The sequence below is a fragment of the Talpa occidentalis genome, unplaced genomic scaffold, assembly GCF_014898055.3.
Source record: "Talpa occidentalis isolate TD23 unplaced genomic scaffold, MPIMG_talOcc4v2.1 talOcc4.5, whole genome shotgun sequence".
Taxonomy (NCBI): domain Eukaryota; kingdom Metazoa; phylum Chordata; class Mammalia; order Eulipotyphla; family Talpidae; genus Talpa; species Talpa occidentalis.
The window spans coordinates 127,104,567-127,121,700 of NW_023604861.1; the positions used below are offsets into that span (position 1 = coordinate 127,104,567).

At 36.5% G+C, this 17,134-nt stretch overlaps 1 protein-coding gene across 4 annotated transcripts in view; it reads right to left on the reverse strand.

The window, feature by feature from the left end:
• The window catches only part of NCOA1 (nuclear receptor coactivator 1), a 221,075-nt gene that overhangs the window by 154,883 nt on the left and 49,058 nt on the right, over nucleotides 1-17,134 (reverse strand). For all 4 annotated transcript variants that reach the window (XM_054701299.1, XM_054701298.1, XM_054701301.1 and 1 more), the window contains exon 2: nucleotides 6,255-6,390. The gene's annotated coding sequence lies outside the window, so the exon portion shown is untranslated. The remainder of the gene's footprint in view (nucleotides 1-6,254; nucleotides 6,391-17,134) is intronic.

Below are 17,134 nucleotides of genomic sequence, written 5' to 3' on the forward strand. Positions count from 1 at the left end.
TCTATGGAGCTGGGGAAAAGTCCCGATCAATCCATGGACTTGGGTTGTGATCTGACCTTCTTTGCTTTAATTGCAGAAGAGTGATCTTGGGTAAAAAGGTGGGAGGAAGCATAAAGAGGGCCCAGAGACTGAAAGTTCCTTAGGGGTAAGAGGTGTGGGTGTAGAATGAGTTTTCTGAAGAGTGGGCTGAGTAAGGGGCCTGGGGCCAGTTTCTGGCTACCGTTGTTAGTTTGATGCGTTTCACTTTTCTTCTTAGATTCTTTTTAAGAACAATGTAGTTTTCCTGAATATGAAAGAATCACTTATCTGTTTAAGAATTTTGAAAATACAGAAAAGTATACATGAAGAAATAAAACCACCCATGATCCAGAGAAACACTGGTAATATTTTTATGAGCTTTCTTCCAGCATTTATTTTAGTGAGCCTATGTATATTTTATATATGAGAGGTGAATTATAAAGTTTGATTCAACTTAAATATTTTTCTTTGTTCTTACCCCACCCTCTAATAGGCAAGTATTCTTTTGGCAGCCAACTCTCTTAATAATTTTCCTCAAACTCAGAGACAATTACAAAAAAGTTCCTTACAGAGAACACAGAGATTATTCATTAAACCACCATCACACATTATTAACAGTTTTTTTCTACCTGTCTCAGGCCTTGAATGTCTTAAAGTATTTAAGTTATTCCCTCCCTTCCCATTTTAAAACTTAAAGAAAAAACTATTTTTAGACAAAATTATTTTGTAGTGGCCTCTTAAACCAAAAGGCGTATTTACTAAATACATGTTATGTGCTAAGCAGTGTCCTAAGTGCTTTCCCTAATTTTATCATGTAACTTATGTAAAGGAAGGAAGGAAGGAAAGAGTAATTTCATCTAAGAGTCACAAAGAAATTCATCAAATAAGACCAATAAAATCAGCTAGTAAAAGAAAGTAAAATAAGCCATAAATAGGCTGTTTACAGATTAGATGGTAAATATAATTTAAAAAATGAAATAAAAACACTGGAAGCTGTTACAATACTCTTTATACTATGGTTTTGGCTGCATCCTAAATTAATTCTTAGTCTCTCACTGAATACCTTGTATTTTAAAGGAGTAAACTCATCTCAACTCTAGATTCCCTAAGTATCCAGACAACTTCCACAATCAAAATTACAAATAGAAAAACTCTGGTCTTCAAAAGTTTAACTTCTTGGCCAGCACACTAAGGCAAACAAAAGAAATAAAAGGTGTAAGGATTAGAATATAGAGATTAAAAATTTTTAGACAAGATACAAAAAACAAATACTGGGGCAAGAACGCCTGGATTCATATCCCAGCTCTGCCACATTCAGTTAGGTAACCTTGGGCAGGTTAATTTCTACTACATTAGAACGCTTGCGAGAATTTAATGGGTTAATATGTGTAAATGTGGGGCCTCCCTGGTGGAGCAAGGGTTTAAGATTCAGCACCATGAAGCTATCTGCAGCTACTGCAGCAGTTGGATCCCCAGCATGGGAGGTGACCCACATCGGACAGCAGACCTCTCCTGCCTTACCCACTGCTCCCCTCAGCAGTGTATTTCAGTACATCTGCCTGTTCTGCTCCCCACTCTGTCTCTGGTGAATCCTCTCACCCACCGCATCTCTGGCCTGCACCCCAGCTCTTGCATGCATGCATAAATAAATCTTTTAAAAAAAGACTTAAAAAAATGTGTAAATGCTTATATGATAAACTGTTCTTTACAGGCAATATTATTTTCTAAATAGAAAATCCAATGCTTAAGTCCAGGAATTCATTACAAAACAAGAAATTGTTGGAAATAAGAATTGAGAAGGTTGCTAAACATATATAATTCAACTATACTCTTAAAAATCATATAGGAAAAAAAACACTAAGCTTCTTTTCATTACTCCCAGCACAAGTGTACAGCTAAAAAGATTAACAACTCACAAGCAATCTTGTTTCATCCCTACCCACAGCCTCCCCTCTATTCCAGATAATAATGAAGCAAATTCCAGACAAATTCTTGTGTCCATCAGTATATGAATTATGTATGTCTAAAAGACAAGGATTTTTCAAAACATGACTGTACCTTGCTATCACACCTAAAAATTAGCAATAATTTCTTCATATCAAGTATCTATTCACTGTTCATTTTATTTCATATATATTTATTAAAATCAACACAAATAAAGTTCAGATTTTGCTATTAATCTTACATTTCTACCTTCCTTTCTCATTTTTTCTTCCTTAATTTTCCTTTTTTTTCCTTCTTGAAAAACTAAGTCCTGTGTTCCAAGGACTTTCCCCAGTCTAGATTTTGCTGACTGCATCCTCACATTATTTCATGATTCCCTTCTGTGTTTCCTAAAAACTGGTCATTGGAGCTCACATTTTTGGTAAGATACCTCATTGGTTGTGTTATGAACTTTACTAAAAGAAACCAAATGTCTCTCTCTCTGAGACATAAGCAGCCACTGAAGATCTTTGCTTAGGTCCAGGAATTCACTACAAAATTATGATGTTCCAGTTATCACACCTTCATTTATTAACTAGAATGCTCCTGAGAAAAGAAAGTTCCACTCATCAACAAGTAACCTTCAGGTACAGTTGGTTCCATAACAATATCCAAAGAAAAAGATAATCAGTTTTCTTAAGTATTAGTATAACTCATTTAAATATATTCAATGTGCTTAGTTGTAATATAGTTATATTTAGTAATGCACAAATTGTCTCAGCCAGAGCCCATTCATTAAACACTTAGTTGACCTGCAACAATCCCAATTATTGTTTGATAACTTCCTTGCAAGGTATTCAAGTCATAAACTGCTTTCCATAGTCAACTAGTTTCTGTCTTATTCCTTACTTGAAGTAAATTAAAATTTTATAATTCTTAATTATAAAACGTCTATATTAAACATTCTGGATATTATGATTATACATGGGCCCAGAAATTAAAGCAAAATTTCTCACTGAAGTCTACTTTTAGCATTCCATTGAACGCTAAACAAAAGTATATCCCACTCAAAACTGGAAATTAAACCTTCTGATTTGAAAGACTGAAGCAAAAAGATTCTTAATCTATTCTCTGCTGGTATTTTGGCTCTGGAAAGTATTTCTTCATGTTCTGTTTCAAATTTGGGTATGTTTTTTAAACATGCACAATGAAAATTCAGTTTTTTCCCTTTGATAAATGAATGAAATATCAAGTATGGGGAAACAGTCAAATTCTTATATTTTGTACCATATCTCAGATTTTTTAATAAAATCCTCATACTTTATCCTTAACATTAAAAGTCAAGATACCATGAGTACGAACTTATAAGTTCTGTTTGAAATATGAAATGTATTTGCTAAATTATGCCCCTTGGAATAAAATGGCATTACCTGTAGTGAAGATACAGTTCTCTTATTGTGCAAAAGAACTAATTCGCAGACATGGAAAGCTCTACCATGCTACACAGCTAGCATACACCACTGTGGAAAAAGCAGAATCTTGCAACTATGAGCCATTTTGTCACAAAGCTCTGAAGAAGCATAGCTTTAGTGGACAAAGTTTGCTTGCACCCAAAATTTATATTATTTTCTTTGACACTAAATCAAAATCAGAAACCACATTACTGAATGTCAGTTTTTCTCTCTGTACAAAGTAGGACATGAATTGATATCCCATTGCACTCTCCTTTGCTCACAAACCAAGTGCACTATTTCTGGCAGTTAAAGTCGGCTTTGATCAGAGCAACTTTCCATGCGACAATGGCTTAAGAACAACCAACACCAAAAGCAAAGCAACAACAAAAAAAGTCTTCTGCAGCAGTGTGGATTTCTCAGTGATAAACAGTAATGCTTCTATAGAAAGTGCTGGTATGTCCTCTGCCATCTGTACTTTTGTCCAACTGAAAAAGAAAATATCTGCTAGCATGCACACATGACAGTAATTGCTTTTCCAGATGGTATGCCTTTGATAAGGGATTTTTGCCAAAAGCTCATTTTACTTTCTCTCCAAACATAATATTTGTCATTAACTTTGAAACTGGTTTTACAAGCTTCTCAATAGTAGTGCGAGTTGACCTGTTTTTTGCTCTGAGAAGGATAATTGTGGATGATTCTTCAGTGCTAAAACTCTTTAGCAACATCATTCCTTAATTTCACTCTCAAAAAATTATTTTATATGATATTATATAATGATTTCATATTTAAGTTATTTTAGAAAAGGAAACCAAGAAATACTAAGTCTCCCAAGGTAGCACAGAGGTAGAAAAGCCAAAGCCTGTGCTCTTTCCATGTGGTGTACAGAGGAAGCTGCAGCAAGGGAGTACCCACTCCATTCAAAACTTTCCTGAAATTTGTTTTCAAAGGTTTTCTTGAGTCCAAAGAAAGTATTTTTTAAGGTGCCTATTAATGCAAACTGCAGTGCAAGATATAACCTTATAAATGTTCTAGCAGCTTCATTCATGTACTGATTTTGTTTTAACTCCCCCCACCAAAAAACACCCCCCATCCCATAATCTCAAAATCTAAAGTCCTCTCCAAAAAAATTATAAGAAAATATTGTCAAAATGTATTATATAAAACTTCTGAGAACAAATTTATGAAATTTTCACTCTTCTCCATTTCCAAATGGGAAAATGACATATATTAATAGGAGATGTCATTCTGTGAAAGCCTGCAAAAGAGTGAGGCTATAAGAAATTGATGAATTAGAAATCCTTAATTTAAGGATTTTATTTGTAGACCATAAATAGTTGACAACCACAACCAGTTAGTAAGCAAATTCAATTGATCAGAACTTCCTGCTCCTTAATTTTAATTTTTGTTGTGGTCTGAATGTAGAACATGATTATATTACTTAGAAAGGGATTAAATTATGATTTTATGTACTCAGTTTATGATTACTTTTAAGTGTACTTAGCCTCAGATAAACATCCTATGGGAAAGATGTCTTCAACTTCATTCATAATGAAGTTGTAGAATAATTTATATTCTTCCACATATCTAAAATCATTTTTTGCAAAGTCTGGACATTCAACTGTTGTTAAATGAAACAAGAAGGAAAGATATCTTTAAAAAAATAAGAAAGATGGCTCTTTTAATAAGACAAATTACATATTTAAGCATCATTATCCTTTGATTCAAAATGACCTCAAAAATTTTTAGAAAATTTAATATAGCTGCTAGGTGTTAGAGAATTGTTAAAACTTCCCAAAGCAACCTAACTTTCTCATCTGCTATTTGATTCAAAGTAACTTTTCTTTGGCAAAAAATTGCGGAATTACACCATCCCATTTGAGGAGGTAAATCCATTTATTTTAACTGAGGAAGTCTTTGGATTTTCCAATATCATGGATTCTGGTTATTTTAGAATTTATTGTTTTACATATTCTTCTTCTAAAACAAACAAAATGAAATTAATAATCCTAGTAATAAGTGATATATTTTTCTCAAATTTTCATCTTCTTTATAGTCTAGCAAGAGTAATTTAGAGACCTCTATAATATCTACAGAGAAACAAATAACAGGCTTGGACACCTAAAATAATCCTCTTTCCATACTTTCTGCCTACTTGGAAAAATGTAATTAAACATATTTTGTTTTTAAATGAACACCTAGCTAACTGCACCCTGTTTGGAACTTATACATACTTTAAAAAAATAGCACCATGTTTGTTTTTGGTTGGTATTACGCTTCCATTTGGTTGTTTCCAAATGTCTTATGTAGTCTTTAAAATCAGGATCCACCCCATGATTTGAAAGTGTTGTTTTATTGGTCAACTGAAAGTAACCCATCAAATCCCAAAGGTCCTCTAGGATAATCTACAGAGTGCAAAAAGTAACACTTCTTGGTAAATGGAAAATCCTTGACAATTTAGGAGAAGAGGAGAGAGGTTTCCAAATCAAACTAAAGAATTCTGGACCATCTGGGCAGATGCTGTTAGAGTACTGAATTCAGTTGCTCATCTGAGACTCATAAATAATAAATTACATTGATATTTTATTTATTTTTTTTTCCAGTTCGTCTAAACAATTTACTGAGCTTTAATCTATACTCTGTATACGTCTTATAATTTAAATGCATTCCTAGTTACAAGGATTACCTTCAGAAATTTGAATCTTTTCTCAGTTTTGGGGAAGAGTAGGTGAGAGGGGGGTAAACACATCCCTAAAAGCTAAACATTCTAACAAAACTTTCAAATTTATGGGATTTGCATACAGAAACCAGCATTATAAAATGACTGAAAGTTATATTAAAGTAAAATTGTATCTCAAATACCTTAGAATACGTAGAAATTCTGAAGGTTGGTGCCTTCATTTGGAAACAAAGATTCTTACTGCATAATCTCGCCTGGTGGTACTTGATATTATCATCAGAGTCGGTTCCAGCTACATTTCCATTAGTATGGACAGATCTAATATAGGAGAAAGAAGACACAGTTAGTCCACTGAAACATCACAGGTTTTAGATAGCTTCCCTGTACACATACAAAGATTCCCATACAGAATGCTTTTGTTTCTCAAGAAATGCCAAGTCCCATTCTTGTCACTATTATAGATTCTTTAAATCGAAATTAAAGGTTATCAGCACAATAAATATATAAAGTTGGGCCTCCCTGGTGGCGCAGCGGGTTGACCGCAGCGCTGTGAAACTGTCCGCTGCCTCTGCAGCTCCAGTTCAATCCCTGGTCGGCCAGGGAGCAACCCACATGGTTCAGCAGACCTCTCCTGTCTCGCCGGCTGCTCCCCTCAGCAGTGTTATTGGTCCTTCTGCCTGTTCTGCACCCTGCTCTGTCTCTGGTGAATCCTCTCACCCTCCTGCTCCTCTGGCCTGTACCCCAGTGCTTGTATAAATAAATAAAATCTTCAAAAATATATATATAAAGTTGATTAAAAAGTAATTATTTGCTTTAAAATGAGTCAGATGCCCAAAAGAGATACACACCAAATTGGGCTTTGCATTGATAGTCCAAGGAGGCAATGGGCCCGAAAGTATTGGCTCATTCATCAGAGTTGCTGAAATCTCCCCAGGAGCAGTTGGGAGCATGTCTTTAAATCAGGTCCTTCCTCCCTAACTCACATTCTCTCTTTTCCAATCTTCCCTTAAAAGTTTGTATAGATTGTTATATTGTGAAAATACTATTTTTTAACTTATTTTAACATTTTCTCAATCTATCACTGACTTTTAATACACAAATTTTTATTTCCAAGTGGCCAGCACTGACTTATGGGTAAAATGGAACAGTAGAAGGAAACAACAGAGGATTGTGCAGTATCAGAGAATGCTTAAGCAACGTGAGTCCTACTATTTCATTATTCAAACCCTAAGCTAATTGCTTTAGGTTTTACCCACAGGGTTAAATATTTTACTAATATTCCTTCCCTTTAGATCACAAAAATACAATGAATTAGACTCTAAAAACAATCATTATTCCAGGTCCATTCAGCAATATTGCTAGTTAATTCTACCAGTAGATCCCACTCCATTCTGGTCCAACTAGCCTCTCTCCTATTTTCATTCCCACACAGTGTTGTCTATGCTTTCTCATCACCGCAAGTTTTCCCTGACTGCTGCCCTACCTGCCAACCTTTTCCACAGAGATCTCTGGGAACCCCTTTTATACACTAAAACTAATAACCTCTACATACTCAACCTGATCAATGAGCATTCCTTTCAACCAGTGGGCTAAATCTGGCTCTTGAAAAGAAACGTCTAAAATGAAGACTTAGGCAGAAGGGATCAATCTTCACAGTAAAATTTCCAGACCCTAACACACAAGCAATGCCCCCCACCCCCCACCACACTTTCCTTCAGGCTTGTGGTATCTGTCTGTCCTAACCTCTTCTCTTTGTCATCCAATATCCCATTTCATTTTTACTAACCTGGGGTCAGACTCAAACCCTTAAAAGGTCTCCACCAACTCTTTCATCTCACCTATCTCAAAATCTCGGCTGTTACCCACTATCAGAACACCCAGTGTGTTCTTTCTTCCTTCCACTTCACCAACCTCAAATTTTTAAACTTGGGTCAATTCAATCACCTGCTCGAGAAAAATCAAACAATGACATGGATGCCCCTTCTATAATATTAAGATATTCAAATTCAGTTCCATGCTGAATTTCACATGTCTTTAAAGCAGGTCCTTCCTCCCTAACTCACACTCTCTCTTTTCCAATCTTCCCTTAAAAGTTCGTATAGATTGTTATATTGTGAAAACACTATTTTTTAACTTATTTTAACATTTTCTCAATCTATCACTGACTTTTAATACACAAATTTTTCCTTCCAAGTGGTCAGTTTTGCTCATCTTTGCCTTTTTCATTTATTTTTATTATTTCTACACTTAGAAACTTCTTAGTGATAGGGCCTCCCACATGGCGCAGTGGGTTAAGACACAATCTATCAAGCTGTCCGCAGACTCTGCAGCATGAGTTCAATCCCTGGCCAGCCAGGGAGCAACCCACACGGTGCAGCAGACGTCTCCTGACTCACCTGCTGCTCCCCTCAGCAGTGTACTTCAGTCAATCTGCCTGTTCTGCTCCCCACTCTGTCTCTGGTGAATCCTCTCACCCCCGACACCTCTGGCCTGTACTCCAGCTCTTGTATGCATAAATAAATAAATCTTAAAAAAAAAAAAAAACTTCTCAGTGATAACAGAGAAGTACTGTGATTTTCATTTTTGTGTGGACTAATTATTTGAATTCCTTATTTCAAATGATGTATGGAATGAGATTTAACTCTAAACTGAGCTGTATTCCAAGCTGCCAGCCAATTTCCTACCAACATTAGGTAATTCTCACAGTTTTTTGGTTTATAAAGTTTCCTCTCATCTATTTCACTTGTTGGTTTACAAGAAGATGGATTTCTGGAGTATAATCTATTTAAACAATATAATTATTATGTCTTTATATGCTTTCATTTGTGATAAGACTATTCCTTGGTATTCTAGTCCCCTATTCTTCCTGACAACAGTCAAGATACATTTTTATCAGTTTCCAAGGATATGCCTGATTATTCCATGAGCAAAAAAACAGTTGTCCAGTTCACTCTGAATGCTGTGTATTTCTGTGATAGCTGTTGCCTCCACGCTGTGCTGTTTTCTGCGTTGAGTTATCATACATACTAACCGTGCATCACTTAATGAAATTTCGGTCAATGATGAACCACATATGTGACAAGTGTTCATGGTGGGCGAAATCACCTAGGTGTACAATCACACTCTATGACACTGCATTTCTCAGAACTTATCCCCATCATTATATGACTCACAACCTACTGGGTCTAGAACCAAAACCTTTCTACTTGTGCTAGAGAGCCAGTCTACTTACATATTTATTCATTTGAAACCAGATTCATAAAACCTTGTTCTCTGTAATTTCCCATGCTTTGTATTTACTTTTTCATCGGTAAAACCTGGTTTGTGTAAAATAAAGGCTGTTTCATAGATGATTTTAATTTCATAGGTCAATATTTTTTTATCAGCTCTGAAGTATTTATCAGCTCGTCCTGCTATCTTTTAAGTACCACAATTATGTTTATTATTTTTTAAAATTTTTGAATATTATAAAAATCACCTGATTAAAAAATCAAAAATGACGCAAAACGAAAAATATATCTGAGAATTCTCATTCCTACATCACCCATATATACAGCCCATGTTTATTATAGGTTGCCACTTTTATTATATTCTCATATATCCTTCCAGTAATTCTTTATGCAAATATACAACTGCAATAGTCATATTCTTTCCACTTTCTTACACATGTTGAGTTGTGTCAACCCTTCTTTTTTTCACTTGGTATATGCTGCATATTTTCTGTTATGTTTCTTCATTGTCAACTGAAGTTCCATAATATTTCATTGTGACAAAATATACTAGCTTGTATAACTAAGTCCCTATTTTTAAGAAATTAGATTCTATGAATTTAAGCTTTTTTTCTGAAAGTAAGTTAGTTCAAGAGCAATAACTGTACAAACCAAGCAATACAAGAACTTATGGAATATGACTTCACAAATTTTTATCCTATTAACAAATGCAAGTTCTCTTGTACACCAGGTCCTTCAGTAACGTTTCATTACAATGTTGATAAGGAAACAAACAATTCCAGTTAACACTGAGCAAAATGATGTTATTCAAGGATCTGCTTTCATTATAAGTCATTTAGCTTCAAGTCAGTTTCCAAGAACCTACCAATGACATTAAATGAGGACTTACTGTACCTTGCTTTATCTTTTATTACAAAGTTATTCTCAGTCGATTTAAAATCTATCAACCTTTATAATCATAAGCTCTGAAAGAAAAGTGTAGTTCTCAGGGTAAAAGTTCTTAAATTCTGAAAGTTGCCTAACCTCATTTTAATGGGTTTGCAAAAATAAAATACAGTTGTATAAGAGTCAAGATATTTACTAAATCAAGAAATGTCTCATTCTACTTAGTGGGATTAAGAAAGGATTCAAGTGGGAATAAACTTGTGGGTTCAATCCTAAATGATGAAGTGCTCCAGAGGCAGATGAAGGTAAAAGAAACCATTACTGATAGACAAACAACAGTTTGAAAGAGCACAGCTTGTCAAGAATTCTAAGTGTCCATTTTGACTAGGAATACTGGAAGCCACAAAACAATGTCATTCCTACCCTAATGGAGGGAAAAAAAAATTCTCTTGAGCCGAACAAAGATTTGAGATCACAGCAAACAAACTTAATTCCGAAGAGGGACAAGATCCTCTAAGGAGAGACCATATACATAAACTATTTTACCTCTGGCAGGTCACAGAAAAAGAACTGACCAGCACACAAGTGTATAGTGTAAGGAAAAAAGTTAAGATTTTTTTTAACAAATTCTTAAAGACCAAGTGTTGGCTAGTGTGTAGTTTGGAAAGGCTGGGGAACCCAGAGACAAGGAGAATTTATGATGCTCATTTGAAGTTCTTCTACCTATTCACTAGGAAAAGGAGAGAAAAACTTCTCATTCCTGGGACCAGGCAAAAAACTTTCTCTGCCACAGTAAGAAAGAGGGAGCAGGAAGGGCAATGGATTTTGCTCTTATACCAAGGAGAGATAACATATTTCTGATCAAATGGAGGAATAACATATTTCTGATCAAGACCAACTACAAATATGTAGCAGCTTCACTGCCACAGATAAGGAGAACTGAAAAGCTGAAATTCTTACCACCAATGACCAGGAACATAGACCTGACCAGAGTAAATTCTGGACCAGAACAAAAGAGAACCCACCCTGCCCCACAAGCATCATACTGAGTATCAAACAACAACAATCTATCTCTGTGAGAGGGATTCTAACACTAAGACCATTTATACGTGGATTTTTTTTAAAAAAGATTTATCTATTTATTTATTTATGCAAGCACTGGGTACAGTCAGAAGTGCGGGAGGGTGAGAGGACTCACCAGAGCCAGAGCGGGGAGCAGAACAGGCAGAAGGATCAAAGTACACTGCTGAGGGGAGCAGCGGGCACAGCAGGAGAGGTCTGAGCACCATGTGGGACCCTCACCGGTGGCTGGGGATCGAACCAGTGCTGCAGAGGCTGCAGCAGCTTTGCAGCCCAGCGTTCAACCACCTGCACCACCAGGGGAGGCCCTATATGTGGATTTTTTTCCTAACCTCAGATTACACATTTGCAGATTCAACCAACCTTGGATGTCAGGTGGTTCAAACTACAGATGCAGAACCCTCATACACAAAGGTTCAACTATCAATTCTGTGCAGACTTCCTACTGCAAATAATTGGAGTCTAGTGTTCTTAATCCTGCACCGTTCAAGGGTCAACAGTATCAAATGTCTAATATCTACTTAATAGGAAGGCCAGGAGTAGATAACAAAATAATACAAGTAATACATCAATTGATAGTTGCCAAGAATGTTCCCAATGAATACAATACAGCAAAACAGAAATTAAAAATTCCAGAAAATCCCAATCATGACAAATCAAAAATATACAAACGGTCAAACTGTAGAATAAAACAAACACAATCAAACTCAGAAAAGCAAGATAAAAATCTCAAAGGCAGAAAGAGAAAAAAGAAAGATTACATATAAAGAAAAAAGATTAAAATTTCTTCCTCTTGAGGAAACCATACAAGTCAAAAAATAATAGTAAATAACACACCTTTCAGGCACTGAAAGAAAATCAAGCTGAATACAGAATTCTATAATCAGCAAAAATATTTTTCAAAACTGAATTAACAAAGAAAGATTTGGCAAATAAACCTTAAGACTTCACTGCATATAGATAACAGAAAAGTTTAAGGAAATTCTTTATGTAGGAGTGAAAATTACCAGGAAAAAATTAAGATTACAAGAAAGAAAAAAGAACATAAAAACCTTTTTTTCCTTATTTTCATTTTAGGAGGCCTTACAGTATACTGTGAGATTAGTAACATATATACAAGTAAAATTCATGACAATATAGTATAAAATGGGAAGGTAGAACATTGAAATATACTCTTACAGGGTTATTATGTAACACATGAAGCAGTCTGAAAAACAATTTTTGGTTGACACAACTGGTAGCTGGGAAAAGAAGTGATTGTTACGATCATCTAATAGAGGCCAGAGATGATGCTAAAGTCCCACAATGCACACAGGATATGCAATACAGACTAACAAAGAATTACCAACTGAAAATACCAATTGTGCCAAGGCTGAGAAACTATGGCCTGGGGCAACCACTAGTATATGTTTCTGTATATGTGTGTGTGTGCATACATGTGTATATATATTAATACAGGATAAGCCCAGAGTGTTAAATAAAATGGAATTTCAAAAAATGATTAATTCAACAGAAGGCAGGAAAAAAGCAAAAAATAATTCAAAAATAGAAGACAACTAGCAATATGGTAGATTTAGGTCCAAACTCATTATGATTATATTAAATTGCAATTATCCAAAGACCAAATTAAAAGGTAGATTTCCAAATTAAAAAAAAAAAATAGAAGATCCACAAGATACTTTAAATGCAAAAAAAAAAATTTAAAAATAAAAGGTTAAAAGGAAAAGGATAGAAAGGAAAGAAATGATAGTGTAGCTGTTTAAATATATGGCAAAGCAGGCCTTACAATGAGTAATATAACCAGTGACAATGAGAGACATAACAATAAAGGACTGATTCATTAGGAGGACTTACCAATCACAAATGTATTTTCACTTAACAACATCTTGAAAATAAATGAAATAAAAAACTGATGAAACTGTTAGGAGATTAGACAAATCCATAATTACAGCCATAGGCATCAATCCTTCTGTATCATCAATCAACAGAACAAGAATACAGGAACTCATTAAGATACAGAAGACTTGAAAAACAGTATCAATTGACTTGACCTAATTGAACATTTAAAACATTCTACACATTGAGAAAAGAACATACATTCTTTTAAAGGTCACATGGAAAGACCAAACTCATAAAACAAACCTCAAGATATTTAAGAGGAATTAAAATCAAATAACGTATTTTCTCTAACCGAAACATAATTAAATTAGAATCAATGGCTAAAAGATTAAGAGTTACCAAAGGTTATATATTAAACAACATACTTTCAAATAACCGAAGGGTCAAAGAGTAAAAGAAATAGAAATTATTTTTGATTGAATGAAAAGCAAAACAGAACCTATCAAAATTTGTGGGATATACTAAAGCAAAGCAGTTCACAGAAATTTATACCATTGAAAGAACTAAAATCTAGTTCTTTGAAAAGTTCAACAAAACTGAATAAACTTCTGGCCAAAGTGAACAAAAAGGGAAGGCACAAATTATACATATCACTAAAAACCTTATAAATATTAAAAAGATAATTAAAGATTATGAGCAATTTATGGCAATAAATTCTACAACTTTGATAAATGTACCAATTCCTTGAAAATCTAAAGACAAACTCTACTAAGTTCACTCAAGAAATTAAATAACAGGATTAGCTCTTGACATACTATGAAAATGTAATTCATAAGTTAAAATCTTCCCACAAAGAGAGATCCATGACAAATGGCTTCCCTGGTAAGTCCTACCAAACATCTAAGTAAGATACCATACCAATATTACATAAACTCTTCCAGAAATAAGTGATGAGAAAATACTTTCAAATTCATTTTATAAGGACAGCATTATTCTCACAGAAAAATATGAATTACAGACCAATATCCTATTATGAACATAGAAATGAAATATGTTAACCAAATATTAGAAAAATGAATATACTATAATGGAAAGCAATATAGCATAATAGAAAGGAAATATATCCTTTGACCAAACAGCTTTTATCCCAGGTATGCAGTATTAATTCAATGTTTAAAAAAAAAAATTCATCAATGTAAATCACCATGTCAATAGATTAAAATATAAGCGATCATGTTAACAGATACAAAAAAATATATTAGAAAATATCCACAGCTGTTCAAAACTCTCAAGAAACCAGAAACTGAAGAAAAAATCCTTGGCCTAGAATATGAATCTACAACAAATCTACAGTTAATATGCATAATTATGAAAGACTAAATGCTTCCCCTCCAAGATTGGGAATAGGCAAGACATATTCTCTCACAAACCTATTCAACATTGTTTATATTGCCAAATAACACCTTAGAAAAGAAATAAGAATCTAGAGATATAGAAACAAAAATTGGCTTTTTCCCTCAAACAACAGTATTGTCTATATAGAGATTTCCAAAGAATCTACTACAAAAGCTATTACATGAATTTTGCTAAACTGTAAGATACAAGGTCAGCCAAAAAATTCAATTCTATTTCTGTATGGCAGTTATGAATAATTAGAAATAAATGAACAAAACAGTATTTAGCATCAAATAAAAAAATTCTTAAGATAACTCAAACAAAATAAATGGAAAATTTGCATGACCCAAAATTTAAACACTGAGAAATCAAAAACCTCAATAAATGAACATAGTTTTCAAATATCAGATTGATCAAAATTATTAAGATCAATTTTTACTCTGTATATTTAACAAAAATTCAAATAATCCCAGTAGGTCTTTTTATAAACACTATACTTTTACTCTAAAAGTATAAATTTACACTGAAATTTATATAGAAATAATCAAAACAATTTTGAAAAAGAACAAAGTTGGAAAACTTACATCATCTGGACTCAAGACTTTGTATAAAGCTACAGTTATCAGATATTGTAGCTCTGGCATGAGGATAAATACATAAACCAATAGAACAGAAGAGAGAGTCCAGAAATAGATCTACATATTTATGGTCGATTGATTTTCAACAAAAGTACCAGGCTAATGCAGCAGAAAAAGAATTGTCCTTGTAACAAATGGTGTTTGAACAATTGACAATCCACCTGGGGGGAAAAAGAACCTCAATCCATACCTCATGTCTTCTACAAAAATTAGTAGATATAAATATTAAAATGTGCAAAACTGGGCCTCCCCGGTGGCGCAGTGGTTGAGCACTGGGTTGCGAAGCTGCCCGCAGCCTCTACAGCTCTGGTTCGATCCCCGGCTGCTCCCCGGCCACCGGAGGAGGGTCCCACATGGCGCGCAGACCTCTCCTGCCGCCCGCTGCTCCCCTCAGCAGTGTGCTTCGGTCCTTCTGCCTGCTCTGCTCCCCGCTCTGGCTCTGGTGAATTCTCTCACCCTCCCGTGCTTCTGACTGTACCCAGTGCATGTATAAATAAATAAATCTTTAAAAAAAAAAAAAATCTGGAATACTTGACAATGTATATATTCCATCCTTTAAAAAAAAAATGTGCAGGGTGATGACGTGGGCGGAGCAACATGGCGGCGAGGAGACGCTGCGAGTAAGATCTCCCATTAAAAAAAGTGAATAGGGAGGAAAAGCGGCAGGTCCCAGTGAGAACTGGGACACGGAAGATAAACGGGTGACTCCAGCAAATTACCCGAAGAAGAAAGTGGCCATAAAAGAGGACTAGAAGGGAGGAAAGCGCAGAACCCTGGTCCCCTCCCCCGCCCACAGAGGCGGCACTCTCCGACCGGCAGAGAGGAGGAAAACAACAAACCAAAACGGCCAACAAAAACAAACGACGCAGCAAGTGGGACTGTGAGTGGAAAGGAACTAGTGCAGCCACCACACCCCGTGAACGGGAGCTGAGGCGAACCCTGCAGGATCCGCCACGGCGGTGAGCGAACGGCTCCGGGCGCCATTAGAGAAGAACAAAGACCCCCGGAGACGCGCACCCAGCCCGGGCTGCCGGTAAGCTTGCGCGGGAAAACGGCGCACTCGGCGCGCGCTTGAAAAGCAAGTGCAGACCTGGATCGCGGCTGCCCAGGTCCCCGCGCCTGAGACCTAGGCTTGCGGGGAGACGACCTAGGCTTGCGGGGAGACGCGCGGAGGTCCTCACTGAGGTGAAGGTCCCTCCCTGAGTGAGCAGGAACCAGGCGCCCAGGCACGGGAGCAGTGCAAAAGGCGCCATTCCCGCGCCACTGAACTGGGCTACAGCCCGCGTCCTGGAACTGAGGGCTTTGAACTGAGACCCGGGGCACGAAAATTCGGGGCGTGGGTTCTCCACGGACGGTGGGGCACAGGCAGACACAGCACCCCAAAAGCTGTTGAGGTGTACCCTACCATTCCTGCTCTGTTCCCTGTCCCACAGGTTGGGGGAGGCGAAAAACAGCCCCCCAAGGACAATAGGAGAGATCTCTGGCGCCAACCTAGTGACCAGGAAAAAAAAGTCACTAACACCCCATAAAAACAGGAAATTTCTTAGGACTGCTTGAAAAGGCAGAAGCTTCTGGAGGACCCAGTGGCCAGCCGGGAAGTTATTCCACGCCAGGCCCTTCGACCAGCAGTCTGAGCCCACAGAGGGAGCAGGCACCCACGTCCGGGGCCGACCGGGGGCGCAGAAGAGTGTGCCTGAAACCGGAGGCGCAGGGACTGCATCCCACTTCGCCATTTGAGAACAGGGACATTTCTTCAGTAAAAACTGCCTAAAACCAGCAGAAAGCTCCCCCAGAAGACCAGAGATGGCTCCTGGAAGAGCCAGAGGGAGCGGAGAAGTTTCACCCAAGATGCCAGTCAGTCCGAGCAACACAGTGTCCCAACGCATACGACAAATTAGAAAACAGACAGTAGGGAGTAGAAGAACCACACGCAACTAACAACTCCTCAGGAAAGAAGCACACCACAAAAGAAAACCACTCCCAGATTGCAACGAC